General features: G+C 38.7%; 1 protein-coding gene across 1 annotated transcript in view; it reads left to right on the top strand.

Annotated features, from left to right (window-relative positions):
* The first annotated feature begins 253 nt into the window (after positions 1–253).
* NAALADL2 (N-acetylated alpha-linked acidic dipeptidase like 2) overlaps positions 254–23,065 on the top strand; it is a 1,592,461-nt gene continuing 1,569,649 nt past the window's right edge. The window contains exon 1 of the mRNA XM_040249092.1: positions 254–327. The gene's annotated coding sequence lies outside the window, so the exon portion shown is untranslated. The remainder of the gene's footprint in view (positions 328–23,065) is intronic.

The raw sequence follows: 23,065 nt of genomic DNA on the forward strand, positions 1-23,065 counted from the left end.
ATTATAACAGAATCTCATCTCTTTCCCACCATGGGACAAGTTTTCCATTTCAGCCCATTAAAAAGAAAAAAAAAAAAACCTCTCTTGAGCCTGTCGCCATTTAACACCGCTACTCGAGGCCCCCTTCCCACTTCGCTCGGCAAACGTGTCTTTTATTATGACTCAGCCCAGCTCATTCCTTGCCAAGCGGCTGACGCTCGCGGCGGAGGCGCCGGGGCCACCGCTCGGGGGCGAGGGCTCGAGCGCTCCTCCCGCTTTACGGCTGCTGAAAACCCGGCCCGCGCCCGGCAGCCGTACCGCAGACGAGTCCGCGCCCGCGCCGCTCAGGTAATCCGAGTCCTTCGGTTTCCAAAGTTTTGCCCCAAGCAGCTCGGCGCTCTGAGAAGGCGCGGCCTCGGCCCAGCCGTCCGGACCTTTCCCCTACTCCCCTCCCGCCCGGACCGGCGCAGCTGAGGCACGGGCCGCACTCCTGCGTGGGTCCTGGCTCGCCGATGGGGCGTCAAGTCCCGGGCCAGAGGGGCGCTCGGGCGGCGGCTGGGTGAGAGCGACTTGGAGGGGCGCCCGGCGGGCACCTGGCTTTGGCCGCCCTCGGGCACACGCCTCGGAGCAGCCCCGGGCTCCGCCTCGAGGCTCCCGCCCACCTCCTGGAGCCCCGCAGCTCCGGATCACGCGTTTCTGACACGTTCACACGCGCACGCACGCCCGGCCCCCCGGGGCATCCTAGCGGGACGCAGGTAGAGACGGCGGCGCTGCGCTGCCTGCTTTAGGGAAGGCTTGCCGGAGGGGTACCGTTGAATGCCGCTCCGGAGGACGCGCACCAGGGCTTTCTGGAGGAAGTTGAGAGAATGTTGAAGCTTGAGCAGGTTTCTACCCTAGTGTCTGGTTCTTACACCACAGTACCCCCATGGTCTCATTCTCCTATCCTCTTCATCTTCTAGTCCTTCTCCTGTCTTTTCTTTTTTTGCACACTTCCTACTACTACTATTATTTTCTTCTTTATTGGGTATCTCATCCTGTGGTGTCTTATTTTGCCCCACACTGTTAGAATAACAAGTACACACACGGTATCCTTTTCTTTTCCATTGTTCTTAGCAAGGCTTTGCTTACCATGGCTTGTGCATTTGAGAAGCAGACTATTGGATCCTGGCTGGACTTGTACGTGTGATTAAGTTATTGGGCTGCGTCCTATTGCCTCAGTTGGCCATGCAGAACAAAGGAGATGAGTTTGTTTGAAACTGACCCTTAGTAATCTAGATGGTGGTATTGCTTCTTTTGGTGGTCTGCTGCTGCTAAGTCGCTTCAGTCGTGTCTGACTGTGCGACCCCATAGACGGCAGCCCACCAGGCTCCCCTGTCCCTGAGATTCTCCAGGCAAGAACACCGGAGCGGGTTGCCATTGCCTTCTCCAATACATGAAAGTGAAAGTGAAGTTGCTCAGTCGTGTCCGACTCTTGGCGACCCCATGGACTGCAGCCTACCAGGCTCCTCCGCCCATGGGATTTTCCAGGCAAGAGTACTGGAGTTGGTGGGCTACACCTTGACAAATAAGCAGTTATATCAGGTGTTTCTGTAGTATTCACTCCATTTAGTTCAACCCAGTAATAGTTCTTTGAATAGCAGTCATGGATAGCTGGTGACAGGTTAGGAGAGAAAGATCCAGTTCCTGTCCCTGAGAGATTACATATCCAGGAGAAGGGACCATGGTGAGCACTACTATAGGTTAGTGACAAAGTGAATGAGGAAGGAAGGGATTAATGAAAGGGTTGGGTTTTAAACTAGGCTTTGATGTTTGAGTTAGATTTCCCCCGTTTTATTTATTTTTCCTTCTAAGAATTCTTAATAGAAAGACGGGATCTTTCAACAATATTTTCAGCTCAAACTACTCAGAGTTTTCTTCTTTGCAATTCGCAGTAACTTCTGATCTCAGGACTTCTAGGGAATGTAGAAGTAATTCCTCTTCACAAGGGTGATCTAAAGAACTCCTGGTACTATACAAAGAGTTTTGTATACTACTATAGGACCAAAGAGTGAAATGATAAAATTATAGCTTACAAAAAGCAGCATCAGATTCACAGAGAGAGCACAATTTGTTTATTCATTTAGTCAACAAATGTTTATTATATGCCCAGCATTGTTTTTGGCCGTGGAATAAAGTACTGTTTTCTTGGAATATACGTTCTTGTGGAGGGACACATTATGTATAATACATAGAAAAATATGATACTGTATAGGAGTTCCTTGGAGAAAGTGCAGGTTTAATTCCAGACCATCACAGCGAAGAGAATATTGCAATGAAGGAAATCACAGAAAATTTTTTGTGTTCCAGTGCATATAAAAGTTATGTAATGCTATGCAGTAGTCTAGTAAGTGTGCAGTAGCACTATATCTTTAAAAAGTATGAACTTTAATTAAAAAATGCCCTATTGCTAAAAAATGCTAAACATCATCTGACAGTGCAGGGTTGCTGCAAACCTTCCGGTTTTTAAAAATGCGCTCCCTGTGAAGTGCAATAAAGGAAGGGCAGTAAAACGAGATATACCTGTACAAAGTGCTATGGAAAACCTAAAGCAAGGAAAAGTGTGTGTGCATGTGTTGAGCAGTTTAAAATAGCATTTAAAATAGTCCAAGGGAAAGCCCCTGGAGTAAGAGACATTCTTCAGTAGAACTTGAAGCAGATGAGGGAGTGAGCCATGTGATATATGGGGCATGAGTTTTTCAGGCATAGAGAGTGAAAAATGCAGAGGTCCACATCTTGGTGTGTTCAGGTCTCAGCAAAGGAGCCAGCATGGTGGAGTGGCGTAGAGAAAGGAGGACAGTAGGAAATGTGGTCTTAAAGATAGAGGATGGGTAGTACTAATCAGCCATTATAATGACTTTGTCTTTTCCCTGAAGTGATAGCCTTTGGAGTGTTTTGATCAGTACTGAGAGAACTGTTTAATTTCATTACTCATGCCATTGTTTTGAGAACAGATTAAAGGAAAGCAAGGGCAGAAGTCAGGATACCAGTTGGGCGATTATGATAATCCATGTGATGAAGATTGTGGCTTAGACTAGGCTGGTATGAAAAGTGATGGTGAAAAGTTCATATTCTAGATGTACTTTGATAGTATATTACACAGGATTTGCTGACAGGTTAGATATGGAGTGTGCCAGCAAAAGAAATTAGGGAAAACTTAATCACCTAAGTCACCAGAAATGTAGAACTTCCATTTACTGACATGGGGAAGATAGCAGGAGAAAGACATGATGGTGAAGATTAATAATTTGGAATTGGGCTTGTTAAGGGTTAGATGCATTTTAAATATCCAAGTGGGGATGTCAAGCATTCAGTCTGAAGAATACTGGAGTGGGTAGCCATTCCCTTCTCCAGGATATCTTCCCAACCCAGGGATTGAACTTGGGTTTCCCGCATTGTGGGCAGATTCCTTACTGTCTGAACCACCAGGGAAGCCCTAAGAACAGACTAACAATATGCATTTAGGATTCTTCAGCATCCTTCACCCAATCCTAAATCATAAACCCAACAATTTAGGATTGTTCATTATACAACTGATTTTAAAAGCAAAGAGATAAAGTAACTTCATCAAAAATATATGAGATTAGAAAACTGGAAAGGACCAGGGACTGAGTCTTGGGGGCCTCCAACAGTAGGACATGAGGAGCTACCAGCAGAGGAGTCTGAAAAAGAGCTCCATGCTAGGTAAGAGGAAGAGCAGGAGATACTCTCGGATCATGGAGAGCATTTAGAAGCCAAATGAAGGAAATGTTTGAAGAAGTAAGGGGATTGTCAAAGATGAGGACTGAGAATTGATTCAGCAAAGGAAATCATTGATGACCTTGATGATACCAGTTTCCATGGAGTGATAGGTGGTGAGGCTTGTTTGGAATGTTTGACAAAGGAGTAGAAGAAGAGATGTTAAAAGAGTGATGGTATATATCCCTTGAAGATTTTTATTGAAAAGGAAGGAAGAGAAATGGATCATTAGTTGGAGGGCTATGTGATATAAAGAGTTTTAAAGATGTACAGAACAATAGTATTAATATATTGTTATGCTTAAGAGAAGTAGCCAATAAAGATGGAAAATTGTTGATGCAGGAGAGAGAGGGGAGCAGTATTCTTAAGTATGTTTGAGAGGCTGGAACAGGAGAGGTTATCTGTTTCTAGGATTATGGGCTATTTACCTATAGTGATAAGAGAGAAGGAAGGGACTTCCCAGGTGGCACAATAGTAAAGAATCGGCCTGCCAGTGCAGGAGGCCTAAGAGACATGAGTTTGATCCCTGGGTTAGGAAGATCCCCTGGAGTAGGAAATCCTGTGCCAGCATTCTTGCCTGGAAAATTCCATGGACAGAAGAACCTGGTGGGGTACAGTCCATGGGGTTGCAGAGAGTTGGACACCACTGAGCACACACACAAAGAGAGAAGGAAAACTGTGGACACAGATGCAGGTGTGTGTGTGTGTGTGTGTTGGGGGGTAGATTTTCTTGTTGGATTCCTTTTCTTATTGTGATGAGTGGCAGACAGTGCATAAGAGATTTGTAGGAAACGTTATCTATTTTTCTGCATTTGGTCAGGGAAATGACCAAATTTTTGATGAGAAAATACTTTGAGATCCTAAGAATTTCTCAAAGCAAAGAACTTTGTTGTGTTTTGTTGAAGAAAGAAAAGGGAGAATTTCTACCTTGAGTTCTGCTTGGGAGAAGCCTGGGAAAGGAAGTTGAGATATAAAATGGTAGAGGTGAAGGAAGAAATAAGATAAGCAAGGTTATATCATGAAATCTGAGGAAGACTATGATGAGAGTAAAAATACTGAATCTTAACCTCCAGCACTGCTGGCTAACTGCAGTAATGCTCTAAGAATATTACTATCATGTCAAACAGTTTATTTTTAAGTACAAAGTGTGATCTAATAGCAATGTTGTTGCTGGTGATTAATCACTTTATGGAGAGATGGTATTAGACCTAGAAAGAGATGTTTGCTGGGAATAGATTTCAGTTGAATTTTGAAAATGACTGGATTGGCAACATACTGAATGTAAGGAAAGAGCATTTTGATAGCATTGCTCATGGATACTGAGCTATTGGGCAAGATGAAGAGAATTTTGCAGTTAGAAATAGTACCTTGTTTGAGATGGCTTTCCTTCAGTTATTTAGGGATTATTTATTTATTAAAGCATATTAAAAAGCAGAGACATTACTTTGCCAACAAAGGTCCATCTAGTCAAGGCTGTGGTTTTTCCAGTGGTCACGTATGTATGTGAGAGCTGGACTGTGAAGAAAGCTGAGCACTGAAGAATTGATGCTTTTGAACTGTGGTGTTGGAGAGGACTCTTGAGAGTCCCTTGGACTGCAAGGAGATCCAGCCAGTCCATTCTAAAGGAGATCAGCCCTGGGTGTTCTTTGGAAGGAATGATGCTGAAGCTGAAACTCCAGTACTTTGGCCACCTCATGCAAAGAGTTGACTCATCGGAAAAGACTCTGATGCTGGGAGGGATTGGGGGCAGGAGGAAAAGGGGACGACAGAGGATGAGATGGCTGGATGGCATCACCGACTTGATGGATGAGAGTCTGAGTGAACTCTGGGAGATGGTGGTGGACAGGGAGGCCTGGTGTGCTGTGATTCATGGGGTCACAAAGAGTCGGACACGACTGAGTGACTGAACTGAACTGAATTATAAAATAGGGTACTGTGTGAAGTCTTGGTAAAAGATAGTATACCAAGATGCAAATGACATGATCCCTGCTTTCAAATTAAAATTTCTAGTAAGGAAGAAAAGAATGTATACAAATATTTGGAGAGAATTGATAAATGCCATATGAAGAGAACTGAGTGCGTTGAGTTTTTAAAAAATTCACTGTGGAAATTATTGGACACTCAAAATTAGAATAGAATAATGAATTCCAGTATACTCATCAGTTTTCAAAATCTGTCCATTTTCTGCCAATCTCGTATGTTGTGTGAGAGTAAGCTTCTGTTTGTAGATTGGGCTAGAGCGATTTCCTGGAGGTTCTCTTATGTGGATAGGTAGAAAAAACACTGAACTGAGTAAACTGTAGAGTTCTTGCTTCTAGTTCTATACCTGCCAGTGGCTTGCTAAACTGATTTTCTGTTGCTCAATTGACCTGTCTGCTTTTCACTTTCTCAGTAGAGTGTGGCTACATCAGGAGGCTGCAAACACTGGCCCTTGAGTCAAAGGCAGCCTTCTCCCTGTTTTCGTGAATAGTAAGGTCTTATTGGAACGCAACTATATCCACCAGTTTATTGTCTGTGCCTGCGTTTGTCATAGGTTATAGAGTTTTGTGGTTGAGGCACAGATGGTATGACTAAAGAAGCCTAAAATATTTACTTTGTGGGCCTTTAGAAAATGCTTGCTGATTCCTGTTCTACATGATCTCTGATACTACTTTAGCTCCAGTATGTTACTCTATTAGCTGAGTAAAAATTAGTAATAATTGCTATTACCTTTTTAGCATTTACTAAGAGCCAGCACTGTTGTTTGATTTGTATTTACTCATTTAATCATCCCCCAAACCCTATGAGGTGGGTTCTGTCATTTCTACAAATGAAACTAAGGCTTAAGGTGGGTAGGTTCACTTGCCCAAGGTTACATAGTGGTTTACAGTGGAGCCAAGCAGTCCTGTTACAGCATCCATATCCTTAATTATAATGCTGCATTTCTTTTAGATACATAGAAAAATATATATGAAGAATTTTAGCTAATTAGAGAATGAAAATAAATCAATGATTTGCACTTAGGTAAAATTTTGTATTATGATTATAGATGTAAAGGCTTTAAGACACTGACTAATCTGAATGGACTTTAGGGATGAATGGTATGTGAAATCCAAATACGCCTGGTTAGAAAATTCTAGTACATCATCATTTTCTCATGAAGCATTAGTAGATTTCTGAAAGCAGAACACTTTCCTTAAAAAGCAAGTAAATATAAAGTGATATACCAACAGGAGCCTATAATTGTTTCTTCTGATAATATTTACCAGTTTTCAGGAGTCCATGCTTTTAGTATATTACTTGATTGGTACAAAAGAATAGGAGTCAGGGGCCCAGAATTCCAGACCCAGTTCTGTTCCCAGCTTGATTTTATGTCCTTGTCTTCCCTGGCCTTTGATTTGTTTTAACTGAAAAATGAGCAGGTAGTTTTAAGATCATTCGAGGGCTTCTTAACAGCACAAAAATATAATGGTGTAACTTTTTACATTGCATATTCAAAGAAATACATATGATAGCAATGTGGAAGAACTAGGCTCTGTAAAAATAAAAATTTAAGCTCTCCTTTTTTTTTCTCTCCACCTATGCAAACACATATACACAGATATGTATACACAAAAATAGAAGCATCCATGTAAAACTATAAAATCAATGTAATTCATTTATGTGTGATTTCTAGTCACATTCGATGTGCATGCAGCATGCTCAGATGCTCAGTCGTGCTGTGACCCCATGATCCATAGCCCACCAGGCTCCTCTGTCCATGGAATTTTCCAGACAAGAATAGTTGAGTGGGTGGCCATTGCCTACTCTAGGACATCTTCACTACCTAGGAATTGAATCCAAATCTGTGTCTCCTGCACTGGCAGGTAGATTCTTTACCACTGCACCATTCTTCACCACTGTGAAGCCCCACATTTGATGTGGAACCACTTAAATTATCTATTCTGTTAGTGTATTTTCATATTTGTATAAAAGAATGGATAACTTTTTTCTCCCTTAGCCGAAAACATACAGTTGTATAGAAAGTGAATCTTGATGAATTCCTTGACCTCTCTGATCTGGCAGTGTGCCTCATGTTTTCTTTAGCAACATTTGATTCATTGCTCACTTTGTTTGCCAGTTAAAAGTAAATAGTATGCTTGATATCAGGGTTGTCTGTTTTGCATTGTTGCATGGGATATTGATGTTAGACAAAATTGTAATTTAATTGTTTTGACATTTTGATCTGAGTAGTTCAGATAAGAAAGATGATTTATCTTTCATAGAAACCTTGTATCTTCAGCTCAGCATAATTTTCCCCAACTACTTGCTTATAAATGTGGTTTCAATTTTTTAAATGTTCGGTTTTACTCATAATGGGAATTTGCTCTCAGTATTAATTACCAAAGTTTGGCTAGGAGTTTATTACAGATATTTTATGTTGTGTATGTTCAGTCATGAAAAACTTTAGAAAAAGTTATGAATCCTTTAAAAACAGATAATGAAAATTCTATACTCTTTAACTTTTCGATTTTACACATCATATATGAATGCTTTCTATATTACAAATGGGTTTTTGCTTATTTACAGCTTTTGCATAGAAAATTATTCATGAACTTCTTCAGTTTGGGGCTTTATTATATTGGTCTGGCCTTATCTGTTGGTAAGTTTATAACTCTGCATAGCCTGTGCTCTCTTACTTTTGTGTATTGAATCCAATTATCATTGGTGATAAAATGATCTCAGTATATTCCTAAATATATTTTGGGTCTCCTTATCTTTTTACACTTACTGAAGAAAAAATCAAACACAAAGCAGAAACACTTTTAAACAAATCATACTCTCTCTGTAAATAGTAATGATGTAAAATTTTTATTTTCAGCTTAACAGACTACTCAGTGATTTGACATCTTGGGGTATCTCCTAGTTCTAAGAAGCACTCACAGCATAGTCAGCTTCCAGAGGGGGCCATTCAGCTTTTCTGAACCAAACCTGAACATGTGTTCCCTGCTAGGCTTCAGAACTCTCAGAGAATGCTCAAACCAAAGTAAACACCTTCTGGTTGGTGGTGCACTGTACCACTTTTTTAAAAAAATTGCTGGTTATAGAAGTCAGTTTGATTTTTAAATTACATTTATGTGATAATAGCATCCTTTATCTGACCTTTAGTGATGTGAATCTGATTGGGAATGACTTCTAGTCTTTGACCCTTTTCCTAAATATAATCTTGTTAAATTCCCGGAAAACTTTGAAAAGCAGATATTTTCAAGCAAAACAGCTGCTAATTATGCAGGAAGCCTATTCTTGTGTGTGTGTGTTTGTGAAAATGCCTCAAATCTTTACTGCTTCTTGTTGAGATGAGGTAGTATGTGAGTGATATTTCCCAGGGAGGTTCTGTCTACAGGAGGTACATGGCTCCTAGAATAAGCCTTTTTCTAGTAGATCACAGCTGAAATCATAGAAGGTTAGCAGTTATCTCTCTTCTAAGAATTTTCCCGAAGATAACCTAATTACCAAGGGTCTCCTGTCTACCCCAGAATAGGCCAGACTAAATGATCTGTAAATCACCACCTTAGAGCTGTAAAATTAAATGATGATTCTCCAACTGGGGTACCCTGAGCTATGTTGGAAGGCTCCAATTCAGTTCAGTTCGGTCGCTCAGTTGTATATGCCTCTTTGTGACTCAGTGGACTGCAGCCTTCCAAGGCTTGGTGTGTTGCAGTCCATGGGGTCACAAAGAGTTATCCCTCTTCTAAGAATTTTCCCAAAGATAACCCAGTCATCTAATTAACCCCCATTAGAGACCCTTGGTTTCCTGGTAAAAACCAGAAAGTGGACATTGGTACAACTTGTGTATATAATTCTTTCATTTTGTCTCTTATGTAGACTCATGCAGTTAACACCACAATCAAGATATAGAACTAATTATCACCACAAAGATCCCTCTTATCAGTCAGTTCTGTTCAGTCACTCAGTCATGTCCTACTCTTTGTGACCCCATGGACTGCAGCATGCCAGGCTTCCCTGTCCATCACCAACTCCCAGAGCTTACTCAAACTCATGTCCATTGAGTTGGTGATGCCATCCAACCATCTCATTCTCTGTTGTCTCCTTCTCCTCCTGCCTTCAATCTTTCCCAGCATCAGGGTCTTTTTCAGTGAGTCAGTTCTTTGCATCAGATGGAAGTATTGGAGTTTCATCTTTAGCATCAGTCCCTCAGTGAATATTCAGGACTGATTTCCTTTAGGATGGACTAGTTGGATTTGTTTGTAGTCCTTATCAGTTCAGTTCAGTCACTCAGTCATGTCCAACTCTTTGCTACCCTATGGGCTGCAGCACACCAGGCCTCCCTGTCTATCACCAACTCCTGGAGTTCACTCAAACTCATCTCCATTGAGTCGGTGATGCCATATAGCCATCTCATCTTCTGTTGCCCCCTTCTCCTCCTGCCTTCAATCTTTCCCAGCATCAGGGTCTTTTCAGATGAGTCAGTTCTTTACATCAGATGGCCAAAGTATTGGAGTTTCAGATTCAGCGTCAGTCCTTCAGTGAATATTCAGGACTGATTTCCTTTAGGATGGACTCGTTGGATCTCCTTGCTGTCCAAGGGACGCTTAAGAGTCTTCTCCAGCACCACAGTTCAAAAGCATCAGTTTTTCAGTGCTTATCTTTCTTTATAGTCCAACTCTCACATCCATACGTGACCACTGGAAAAACCATAGCTTTGACTAGATGCACCTTTGTTGACAAAGTAATGTCTCTGCTTTTAAATATGCAGTCTAGGTTGGTCATAACTTTTCTTCCAAGGAGCAAGTGTCTTTTAATTTCATGGCAGCAGTCACCATCTGCAGTGATTTTGGAGCCCAGGAAAATAAAGTCTGTCACAGTTTCTGTTATTTGCCATGAAGTGATGAGACTGGGTGCCGTGATCTTCGTTTTTTGAATGTTGAGTTTTAAGCCAGCTTTTTCACTCTCCTTTTTCACTTCATCAAGAGGTTCTTTAGTTCCTCTTCACTTTCTGCAGTAAGGGTGATGTCATCTACATATCCGAGGTTATTGATATTTCTCCCAGCAGTCTTGATTCCAGCTGCCTTTGGGATGAAGCTAAACTTCTTCTCCTAGTGAACTAAGCCTGGTATAATCCGGGCTCCATTAAAGACTCCATCCTCATGTCCTGTCCATTATCCCAAACATACTTTGTGATATAAGTAATCCTTCTGTGCTCTCATCTTTGCACACATATGGACACTCTGCCTGGAATACCTTTCTCCTTTCTCTAAATGACAGGTGCTTACATATCTAGTGATATCTCTTTTTGTAAACATCCACACCTGTTTCCTCCAGAGCCAGTCATTCTCCCTCTACTGTGGTCCTGTATTCCTTGTATACATGGCTCTCTTTATTAGCACCATTTTCTTTTTTTAAAGTATTTTTTAAAAAGATTATTTATTTTTCCTTGGAGGATAATTGCTTTACAATGCTGTGTTGGTTTCTGTGATACATCAGCATGAATAAGCCATAGTTATACATATGTCACCTTCCTCCCATTTCTCACCCCATCCCACCCCTTTAGGTTGTCACAGAGCACCAGGTTGAGCTCCCTGTATCATACAACAAATTCCCACTGGCTATTTTACATATGTTAATGTATAAGTTTCAGTCTGATCTCTCAATTTATACCATCCTCTCCCTCCCCACTGTGTCTACAAGTCTGTTCTCTATGTCTGCATCTCTATTCCTGCCCTCCAAATAGGTTCATCAGTACTCTTTGATATTTGTTTTTCTCTTTCTGACTTCCTTCACTATGTATAATAGGCTCTAGGTTCATCTACCTCACTAGAACTGACTTAAATTTGTTCTTTTTAATGGCTGAGTAATATTCCATTGTATATATATACCACAACTTCTTTATCCATTCATCTGTCCATGGACATCTAGATTGCACCCATGTCCTGGCTGTTATATGTAAATAATGCTGCTATGAATATTAAGTATTGACACCAGTTTCAGTATATCTTCATCTACCACCCCCATCATGCTTTGCTTGCCACATGGACAAAAATAGTGTCTTTTTATTATTTACCTCCTTCCTTATCTATCATTATCGTGCCCAGAATGTGCTATCTGCTTTTGGTTCAGATGGTAAAGAATTGGCCTGCAATGTGATTTTGCCTGGGTTTGATTCCTGAGTCAGAAAGATCCCCTGGAGAAGGGAATGGTTACCCATTCCAGTATTCTTGCCTGGAGAATTCCATGGATAGAGAAGCCTGGTGAGCTACAGTCCATGGGGTTGCAAAGAGTCTAACATGACTGAGTGACTACACTTTCACTTTTCAGAGTGTGCTTATTAAACTTATTCAATGAATTTATCTGCATGACAAAAGCTAAGTACCCTAAAATCTGCTATATCATAGCAGCCCAAAGCAAAGCTACTCTCAAGTTTCAGCCCCATCCCCCATGTGAAGATGTTCTTCCCCAAATGGATTATAAACTGGTAAGTATCCTCTATCCTGGGCCTTGCTAGACACATAGAGGTTGCCTAGCTAGGTGTGTTTAGGCATTGAAGATAGAGCTCCATCTTATCACGTCACTGCCTCTTACTGATTAAGCAAAGCTGATAGACTGAGAAGAAAATAGACGTTAATAAGTGAGGATTTCTTGACCTGAAACTGAAAAGTGAAAGTGAAAGTCTTTCAGTTGTGTCCCACTCTTTGCAACCCCATGGACTATACAGTCCACAGAATTCTCCGGGCCAGAATACTGGAGTGGGTGGCCTTTCCCTTCTCCAGTGGCTCTTCCCAATCCAGGGATTGAACCCAGGTCTTCCACATTGCAGGCGGATTCTTTACCATCTGAGCCACAAGGGAAGCCCTGAAACTGTCTGGGAGTAGTCATAAAGGGCCAGGTTTTGCTCCCTTTTAAGATGACAAAGGAGGATAGCACACATTATGTACGTGTGTGTTTGGGAGGTTATGATTGGGTGGGTTGGTGAGTAGGGCAGAAATGAGAAGGATGATGACTCCTAGGGTCGTACAAGGAAAGTCTGTTTTGATAGTCCCCAAAGATACTTAATGTAAGTAGATAGAGGAACTTTGTAAGTAAAGAAGCAAGATGCTTAAGAATAAAAATAGATGTTCAAGAGTTGTATTAAGCAGGTAGAACTAAATAGGAATGAGGAGGGTTAAAAGCAAATTGGAGCTGAACTTTATAAATGGGTCACATGTAGATCTCAGGAATGCCATCAGCTGGGCCCATGCTCAACTTCTGCAGACACTTAATGGCAAGTTACACTGCATGGTAGGGATGGCATGGGGAAAAGTAGAAAAACAGAACAATTACATCAGGTTGGCCATGTATTTCTCCCAAGTAAATATGAATATGTGGTCTGAAACAGATGGTGGACAGAAATGGGAAATCAGGGGTTTCTTAGTGATAACAGATAACTGTAGGCCATTTGGGCTTAGAATTCAGTTCAATTTAGTTAAATTCAGTAAACACTGAAAACTATTATTTGCTGAGAAAAAAGAATATCCTGATATGCCTTTCACAGAGGTTTTATGTGCTTGGCAGAATGAGAAAATAAGACAGTCATTACATGGTGGGATATTATTTTATCTTGTGTTTTTTTTTTTAAATTCACAAAACTAAGTTTTTATGAGACTCTGATTTATATTTTATTACATAGATGAGAAAGATGATGGTTTGATGCTCATATTAGATAGCAGGAGCTTATTACATATATTTAGGGTTTGCTTTTTCAAAAGTTTATTTTGCTACTCTATTTCAGCTCACTCTTTGTTTCTTGTTCTGATTTTGAACATGTTGAGTGTGAAAAATGAGGTTGGTAAGCTTGAAAAAAAGTTTTTTAGAATATCAGCTTTTTGTTATAACAGTCTATGTGTCCTTCATTAAAAGCCATATCTTATCCTTTTTGGAAATATATGATTGATTAAAGTAGGAGTAATAAATAAGCACAATTGTTGGAATATAAAAATTAACAGTTTTACATTTATTTAGTTGTGTTCTCTAGAAAGCTTATTCCTATTCTTAGAGATGTAGTTACTTTAAGAGATCGTCTAGTTTAGCCCTTTTTATTTGTAAAGAAGTAGTAAATGACTTGCTTATATTCACATTGGTCTGTCTCAGATGAGATCAACTTGGGACTAGAAATTCATGTTCTGGCTTACAATCCAGGTCTTTCCCACTATCCGAATTCATGTATTGGAGTTTAAAACACACACAACACGCACACAAACACCCCTTGTAGTAAGTAGTGGCCTTCCTATTTTTTATTAAAATGTGCATTTGCATTTTCAGTGCACTTTTATTCTTTTTTTTTTTTAAGTAATGGAGCTACTAAAAGACTCAGGATTGCTTCTTAATTTACTTAGTATTTTCTTCAAGCCTCCCTGATTTTTTAGGGGGCTAAAAGAATACCAAGTGACTATTTTTCCAGGGTGGAGGAAAACCTGAGGAAACAGGTAAGAGAGTGAGGGGAGAAGGGTTGGAAGGAGGGATGGTCCAGAAGAATATTTTCCCCTGGTTTTTAGGAAATTTCCACTGGTCTTTCCCAAAATGAGAAAATAAGGGTTAATGATGCAGTGAGTTTTTCCACTCTTGTTTATTATGTTTATATCTGTCTTACTCTTTCTAATAACATTACTGATAAAAAATTGATAACCCTATATCAATCCTTTCATATATGTATATTTTTGTTTTGTTCTGCTTTGTTTTTTAGCTTTATGGGTATATGAAGTCCGAAAAATGTAGGAGGTGCTCCTCCCGAATCTATAGTGCTGTATAGGGAGCAAATGCCTTGATGAGGCCTCTTGTAATAGATCCACTGGATAATATTTGGGACTAGAAGTCTGGGATGACAGAGGTGATAAGGGACAAGTGTGTTTTAAAGTGGAGGAGATGGCAGATTTGAGGATGCTGGGGAAGTTGGGAAAATGAAGATTGTTTCTTCATTTGGCTTTCTCAGGGTCAGAGTTGAATAAGGTTTATGTGGGAAGAATGTGCAGTGGACAGTGACTTGGAAGGATGCTTGTTTGGAATTCTTTGGTCTGCACTGGATTCATTTGGTACTCTTACCCCAGTTATGGAACCACTGAGTGTTTTACCCTCAAGATGGGAACTTAAAAATGCTGATTGTTAAAGTGCTTTAGGTTCCTCAAGTGAAGTATACCACTCTAAGCTTCAAAGACTATTTCTTCCCTTGGACACAGCCTTTGAAATGGGGTTCGACTGAAGCTTTACAAAGTGGCAGTAGAGCTCCTGATGACAGCAGTCTTGCCTTTTGTTCATGTTTCCAACACCACCTGCATGTTATATCATATGTGCTCTGTAATTATGAAATGATGTGAAAAAATTATTTAATTTTTTTGGAAAGTTGTCTTAACATGTTAGTGGGATACCGGCAGCATTACTAGGACTAAAAAAAAGGAAAACTGCTTTCCAGATGATCTGACTTTATAGGAACATAAACTCATGCTGCTAGAGCAAAATGAAAAAAAAAAAAAACAAAACCCAAATAGTATTCCTTTTCTCTCCACTGATAATATCCATAAATAATTGTCCATAATAAGAGGATACGCTAGAGTGCATTAAGAGTCAGAGCATCTGGAATCAAACATACAGAATAAAGCATACAAAAAACTAGTTTTGATTTTTTTTTTCCATATCATATAAGCCCTAAATGTATTTTCCTCCTGGATCAGGAAGAGAACTAATTCAAAGATCAGTTTGTGGTTGGTTGGCTTTTTGGCTCATGTATAAAAGCAGTGTGGGAAAAATGGAAACATTTAACATTTATTCCTATTTGAAGAAGTTTGGATAAAAAGAGCCAAGTGACATAGATCACATATGTAAGACTTGTTTACTTATTGTGTTATTTTCTGAGAGCAAAGTATAGGTGAGCCTAGAATAATTTGAGGATTAGGGGCACATATCCCTTCTCCTCATCCCTGCCCTACTCAGTTGAAATTCCACTTTTAACTTTACAGTTGGCCTTTCATGTTATGATACCACTTCTGTGGATCCAACCAACCGAGTACTGTGTAGTTCTGTGGTACATATTTATTGAAAATAACCCAGGTATAACTAGACCCACATAGTTTAAACCCATATTGTTCAAGTGTAGTGTCAACAGTACAACTATTTAAAAATAGAGTATCATTCTGATTTGTTACATTTGTTTTAAATTGACTTTCAGAGAATATTTTCTTTGAAAAACATTTTATTTTTATAAAATTTCTCTAGTGATCAAAATATTACAGAGTCATTGCAGAATATTTAGAAAGCCTAGAAATATATAAAAATATGTTTGCCTATAGAACTCTGATTTTTGTTTTTAAATATTTGTTTTAAAATGTTGTTTCTTTTTCCTATAAATGAATGATTGTTATTAGAGCTTTTTGTTTCTGCTGGTGGAAAATTCTTTAGAACTCAACAAAAAAGACAGCACTATCTTTCTAAATGGAAGTCAAATCAGAGTATGTAATTGTTTTGTTTTCACACATCTATTGAAATCAGAAGGAAAATTTCCTGTCTGTATGATTTGGGGGGTTATTTTAATTATGGAACAGTTCTTAAAATATTTAACAAATATATTGAGAATACCATAGACTTAAAATAATATTTTTTAGGGGACAAAAAATATGGAAGTACTATGAAAACCAATGAAAAATTGCTAAGATGATATGGAAAAATCGTCAGTATTGTAAAAGTCTCTAAAATGGCTGGTGCTCTGAAAATTAAAGGTAGGTCTGATTCAGAATTGACAAGTCTGAAATAGTTTAGAGAATTAAGTCAGTTGGTGGAGAGGTGTCTGTATACGCTTCTTTGAATTAGGAGGTAATAGGGCTTCCCACGTGGTGCTAGTGGTAAAGAACCTGCCTGCCAATGCAGGAGATATAAGAGATGTGGGTTTGATACTTGACTGTGGAAGATCCCCTGGAGGAGGGCATGGCAACCCACTCCAGTATTCTTGCCTGGGGAATCCCGTTGGGAGAGGAGCCTGGTGGGCTATGGTCCATAGGGTCGCAAAGAGTTGGACACAACTGAAGTGACTTAGCATGCATGCATGCAGCTCTCATCACACTTCAAATAAAAGTAATGAAAGGTGAAGAGACCACTTTGAAAAAGTATTAAAACACAACAAAGTTAGTTAAAACAAGTCAATTCATATGACAGAATTAGAGTAGGGAAGGGCCCTGTAAAACTGAGGTTTATTTGTTTTCTTTTAAATTGTTTGGTATCATAGAGGTGCTAGTAGACTCTAGTTTACAAGTACAGTAATTCCTTTATCCTATTTGCTTCATTGTCAGTGTTCTGTCATATTAGAAAGCTACTTGTGAACAGTCTATATATTTCTGGACTTTAATTAGCCCTGGGAATGGGCAGAGTTTTAAAGTAAAAGTAATTGTTCAGCTTCTGATAACTTGCACATAGTGAATCACCTTTAGAAGAATGCTACATAAACCATTGTACAGAGGAGACAGGAAAATATAGTTTTGTTCTATGGGGAGGGATTTGCAGATTCTGTGAGCTCCTGCAGAGAGTCTGCCAAATCTACATTACAGCACATTATCTCCTGTGGGGACCAACCAGCAGGACTGCTTATGGTTCTCAACTATCTCTGCTCTGTCTGCTTTTGTCCTACTAAGTAAAAAAAACCTTCTGTTTGCTGGAAACAGTAAAGATGTTGGAACACTGAGAGAAAAGGATAAAAGAATAATGAAAAATAGCAACTACATGAGAAGGACGTTTAAAGCAAGTTTGACAAGAAGCCTGGGAGTCAGGTTGAAGGGTGATTAGATAAGCTGATACAGTTTTGCATATACTTATTTTAAGAAATCGCTGTCATATTCAAAGGGGAGAAAGCCATTAGATTGAATGAAGAATATCTGGTGTATCTGAAGTTCTTTTTGTGAAAATTCTAAATACTAAATTTAATGCTATACGCTAATGATTAATTATCTTCCTGTTTTTTCTTTTTGTAGTCAGATTTTAAAATTTATTCTCCCAGGTGCCTGTTTAAAAAGAAAAAAGAAGTGACTGAAGAATGCAAAGTCTAGTAAGAAAGAAATTTAAAAGTAATCATTAGAAGTTAGAAGGCATATTTGGAAATTAGGATGCAGATATATGTATTGGTGGGAAAAAAATAAGGAATTCCAAATAATCTCATGTATTTCCTGGTTTTAAGCTTTATTATTTTCTTGATTTAGACTTTATAGTTTTTGTAGGTTTATTCCACAAACTAATGTTCAAGTTTTTAAAATGTGTGTTTTATTTAAAGAAATAATGTATATGAGACTGTGGTATCTTATTCTACCAATCTATAACAATTTTTAATTTAAAGTAATATAATAAAACATTTCATAGTTTAAAACTTTATATGTTAAACTCTAAAATGATCATTTAAAATTTTGTTGTTAGATTCATATGTGTGTGTGTGTATATATATATTTGTATCATTTTACCTTAGTTTCTTATATTTACTTAATGTAATTTCTAGAACTTTTTGAGGGAAAGGGTTATCATCAATTGGTCATTTACATTGTCTTAAATAAGATCCGGGAGATTCCCAGGTGGCACCGGTGGTAAAGAATCTGCCTGCCAACGCAGGAGACACAAGAGACTTAGGTTCGATCCCTGGGTCAGGAAGATTCTCTGGAGTAGGAAATGGAAACTCACTCCAGTATTCTTGCCTGGAAAATTTCACCAACAGAGGAGCCTGGTGGGCTGCAGTCCATGGGGTCACAAAGAGTCAGATACAGCAGAGTACACGCTTCAAATAATATAGAACGCTTATTTCTTCTTCATATAATAGTGGGAGGGTAGTTTGTAAGCTTCAAACAAGTTTTTAAAATGAATAAAGTTATCACAAGTGTGTTTTCACTTGACAAAATTTGTCTAACATAACAGCTAGTTACTCCGGGATTTTAATGCATTAAAGTGAGTTAAAGCAAATAAAACGTTTTATTTGGACAAATTCCAAGTGAATGTTGTTAGATTATAAATTATTTTTCATTAGGTTAAATATTTGTCATTTTTAAGTAGATAACACTTTAAGACATCCTACTATGATTCACTTCTCAGGTGAAAAAGTTAAATATCAAAATGCCCGTATTTTCCTTCCTGTAATAATTAGAATAAATTCATGCAGAATAGAAGGAAGAAGTTAGTACATGCTGTTATTTTAAAGTACTTTCAGTCTTTATTGAGCAAATGTTTTTTGTAGAAAGGACTAACACATTTTGATATCTTACTTCAGGAACAGTGCTGTAATGATTAAAAGGCATTGATAATTTTTAAGTATGTGTAATGTGAATTTTCATTACATTTCAAAATAATTTTTTGTTTTCAAACTCATTTTATACACAATGAAAACTTTTTCTTAAAAAATCTTTGTATTAAAGAGATTTAGTGTATATGTATAATTCTCTGTGTTTTTTTAAAAAATTGCTCAAAAAATTGATAATAAGAAAATAGTTTTCCCAAATAGGAACTGTTTTATTCACCTTTGTATCCCTAAATCCAGCACAAATGTCTTGTCTAGCACATATTCAATGTTTACTGAGTGAGTTTCAGTGTTTTTTTCTGCTAAATTCTTATTTTAATCAAGCTAAGATACCATATTTTTTTAATAATTCACTGTAAATGTAAATATATTTAAATGGTTCCAAATACAGTTGTTAATTATATTTGAATCACTCAGCTTTTCTGCTTGTGAGAAATAATCATTTGCATATAAAACAAAGTATCTGAAGTACATTTTTCCTTCTAATGCTTTGCAATCTTATATAAATTTTCTGAGCACAGAAAATATCTTTTTCTGATACTAGTCTTCTATTTTGGTTGGTTTCTTTATTTTCTTTCTGTTGATTATTTTGTACTTATCTTTATTTCTTAGCTGTAGTCTTATGTCCTGATGCCTACACACCTTTTTCCTTTTATTTGAACTTTAGAAAGTTTTTACCTTTTCTTAATACCTCCACTAGCTAATCTTTGTATGTGTGCATATGTTTGTGTATGTCTGCGTGTGTATTTTAGAGACAAAATTACTGTCACAAAGATATACATTGGCTTAAATAAGATAGAACATGACAATAGTAGGATAGTCAAGGCTGTCAAAGTGGTTAGTTTCACAAGGTTACCAGTCCCAAGTTTTTTGCGTTTTATTGCTTTGTAGTCCACAAGGAAGTTGTCCTTGTCTGCAAGGTTAGATCTGGGTCACTGCCGTGTCTGCATTCTAGTTTGAGAAATAGAATTAAGCAGAAGTAGAAGGCAAAGAATTTCCTTTTAAGAAAGTGGCCCCAAAATTTCACACTCCATAGGAACTTTTGTCACATGGCTGCAAGGAATGCTGAGAAGTACAGTCTGTATATTCCTGGCCACTCATTCAGCTGAATCTCCATTACTGTGAAGCAAGAGAAAATGGATTTAGGTGACCACTACTAGCTCAGCTGGTAAAGAATCTGCCTGCAATGTGGGAGACCTGGGTTCTATCCCTGAGTTGGGAAAATCCCCTGGAGAAGGGAAAGGCTACCCACTCCAGTATTCTGGCCTGGAGAATTCCATGGACTGTATAGTCCATAAGGTTGCTAAGAGTCAGATATGACTGAGCAGCTTTCACTTTCACTTTGCAGGTCATTTTCACTGGCTGCCTATTGCATTTAAATTTTTATCATGCTGGCTACTAATTGTGTTTCATTTGTGCTGTTAAGGAAAAAATCAAGGGAAGGATAGAGTATTCCTGTTTTTCTAGAATGTGTCTACTGTGATCTAGCAGCATGATGTATGTAGTATAATTAGTAGGACTCCCAGTAAGAAAATTGAATCCTAGTTAACAGTAGTTGAAGGCCTAGATGACCCCATGTAAGAATTTTCCCTTCGGGACCAGTTAACAGAATTTGGGCTTGAGGGATTTTATTAAGAGTTTGGGTTTCACACACAGGATAGCTGGCTGTCCATCATTAAACACACTACTTCTTTACATTGTTATTGTGATAATTTGCCTCATTTCTTTCATAGCACTTTGGTGAAGTCTTAATTCCCAGTGCTGCTTTTGGTATATTGTCCACTGCACTCTCTTAGCTTAATAAATGTAGGACCTATTAGAACATTTTTTGTTTATGGCTTGTGTGTTCTATCTTGAAATGTAACACTTTCAACATTGAAACACGAATTACTGTGTTGTAAAAGCTGAGGAGTTTAGAGACACTCATATACTGTGGATGGGACTTTTAAAATGTCAGCTGTTTGGAGAGCAATTTGTTAATATTTATGAAAATTACCAATACATATTCCCTTTAGTATTTTTAATATCTGTGTATTTAATGTCTATTTCTGCAGGCATACTAACATGAGACATGATGTGTTATAAGGTTAGTTGTTACAACATTGTTTGTAATAGCAAAGATTAGAAATACCCTGAATAACTGTCTATCAGGGACTAGTAAAATGAACAATGATACTGCTATAAAATGGAATATAATATAGCTATATAAAATGTTGAAGCTGTTTAAATACTGAAATGAAAAACTCTCTAATATTTATCACCATGAGGGAAAAAAGTGAAGAACACTATGTGTGTTAAGACTTCTGGGTATAAAGAAGGAAATGAAATAGTATACATATGTTCTTATAAGCACATAAAATATTACCTCCACAGAATTACAAATGCATTTGGCAGAACCAAAATATTTTTAATTTAGGTATTATGCTATAAACTCCCTCTTGCTGCTGCTACTGCTGCTAAGTCGCTTTAGTCGTGTCCAACTCTGTCCGACCCCATAGACGGCAGCCCATCAGTCTCCCCCATCCCTGGGATTCTCTACGCAAGAATACTGGAGTGGGTTGCCATTTCCCTCTCCAGTGCATGAAAGTGAAAAGTGAAGGTGAAGTTGCTCAGTCGTGTCCAACTCTTCGCGACCCCATGGACTGCAGCCTACCAGGCTCCTCCATCCATGGGATTTTCCAGGCAAGAGTACTGGAGTGGGTTACCATTTAGGAACCCTAATTGTATCCTTATGAAATTATGTCCATTTCAATAAGTATAGGATATTTTTCTTCATTAAGATAAAAACCAGTGTTCATTTTAGAAAATATACTGAATGACCATTTCTGTTCTCTCTGATTTAGAAATTCTGTTCAACAGTATCCACACTAATTGTTTTTCCCTCGTGTGTCTGAACACTGCCATTGATAGGCACTTGGTTACCTTTCCAAGGAAGCTAGTTCTGTTTGTGTAGCTACAGTGAGAAAACTCAAAAAAGATCTATCTAGGGTGGGACAGAGATCTGGGAACTAGATATATTACAAGCCTATCAGTTCAGTTCAGTTGCTCAGTCGTGTCCGACTCTTTGCGACCCCATGAACCGCAGCATGCCAGGCATCCCTGTCCATCACCACCTCCCGGAGTCCACCCAAACCCATGTCCATCGAGTCGGTGATGCCATCCAACAATCTCATCCTCTGTTGTCCCCTTCTCTTCCTGCCCTCAATCTTTTCCAACATCAGAGTCTTTTCAAATGAGTCAGCTCTTCTCATCAGGTGGCCAAAGTATTAGAGTTTCAGCTTCAACATCAGTCCTTCCAGTGAACACCCAGGACTGATCTCCTTTAGGATGGACTGGTTGTATCTCCTTGCAGTCAAAGGGACTCTCAAGAGTCTTTTCCAATACCACAGTTCAAAAGCATCACTTCTTTTGTGCTCAGCTTTCTTTATAGTCCAACTCTCACAGCTATACATGATTACTGGAAAAACAATAGCCTCGACTAGACAGATCTTTGTTGGCAAAGTAATGTCTCTGCTTTTTAATATGCTGTCTAGGTTGGTCATAACTTTTCTTCCAAGGAGTAAGCGTTTTTTAATTTCATGGCTGCAGTCACCATCTGCAGTGATTTTGGAGCCCCCCAAAATAAAGTCTGACACTGTTTCCATTGTTTCCCCATCTATTTCCCAAGAAGTGATGAGACCAGATGCCATGATCTTCATTTTCTGAATGTTGAGCTTTAAGCCAACCTTATCACTCTCCACTTTCACTTTCATCAAGAGGCTTTTGAGTTCCTCTTCACTTTCTATCATAAGGGTAGTGTCATCTGCATATCTGAGGTTATTGATATTTCTCCTGGCAATCTTGATTCCAGCTTGTGCCTTCTCGAGCCCAGCGTTTCTTATTATGTACTCTGCATATAAGTTAAATTAGCAGGGTTACAGTATACAGCCTTGACATACTTCTTTTCCTATTTGGAACCAGTCTGTTGTTCCATGTCCAGTTCTAACTGGATGTAGGTTTCTCAAGAGGCAGGTCAGGTGGTCTGGTATTCCCATCTCTTTCAGAATTTTC

Source organism: Oryx dammah, unplaced genomic scaffold, assembly GCF_014754425.2.
Source record: "Oryx dammah isolate SB20612 unplaced genomic scaffold, SCBI_Odam_1.1 HiC_scaffold_2, whole genome shotgun sequence".
NCBI lineage: Eukaryota > Metazoa > Chordata > Mammalia > Artiodactyla > Bovidae > Oryx > Oryx dammah.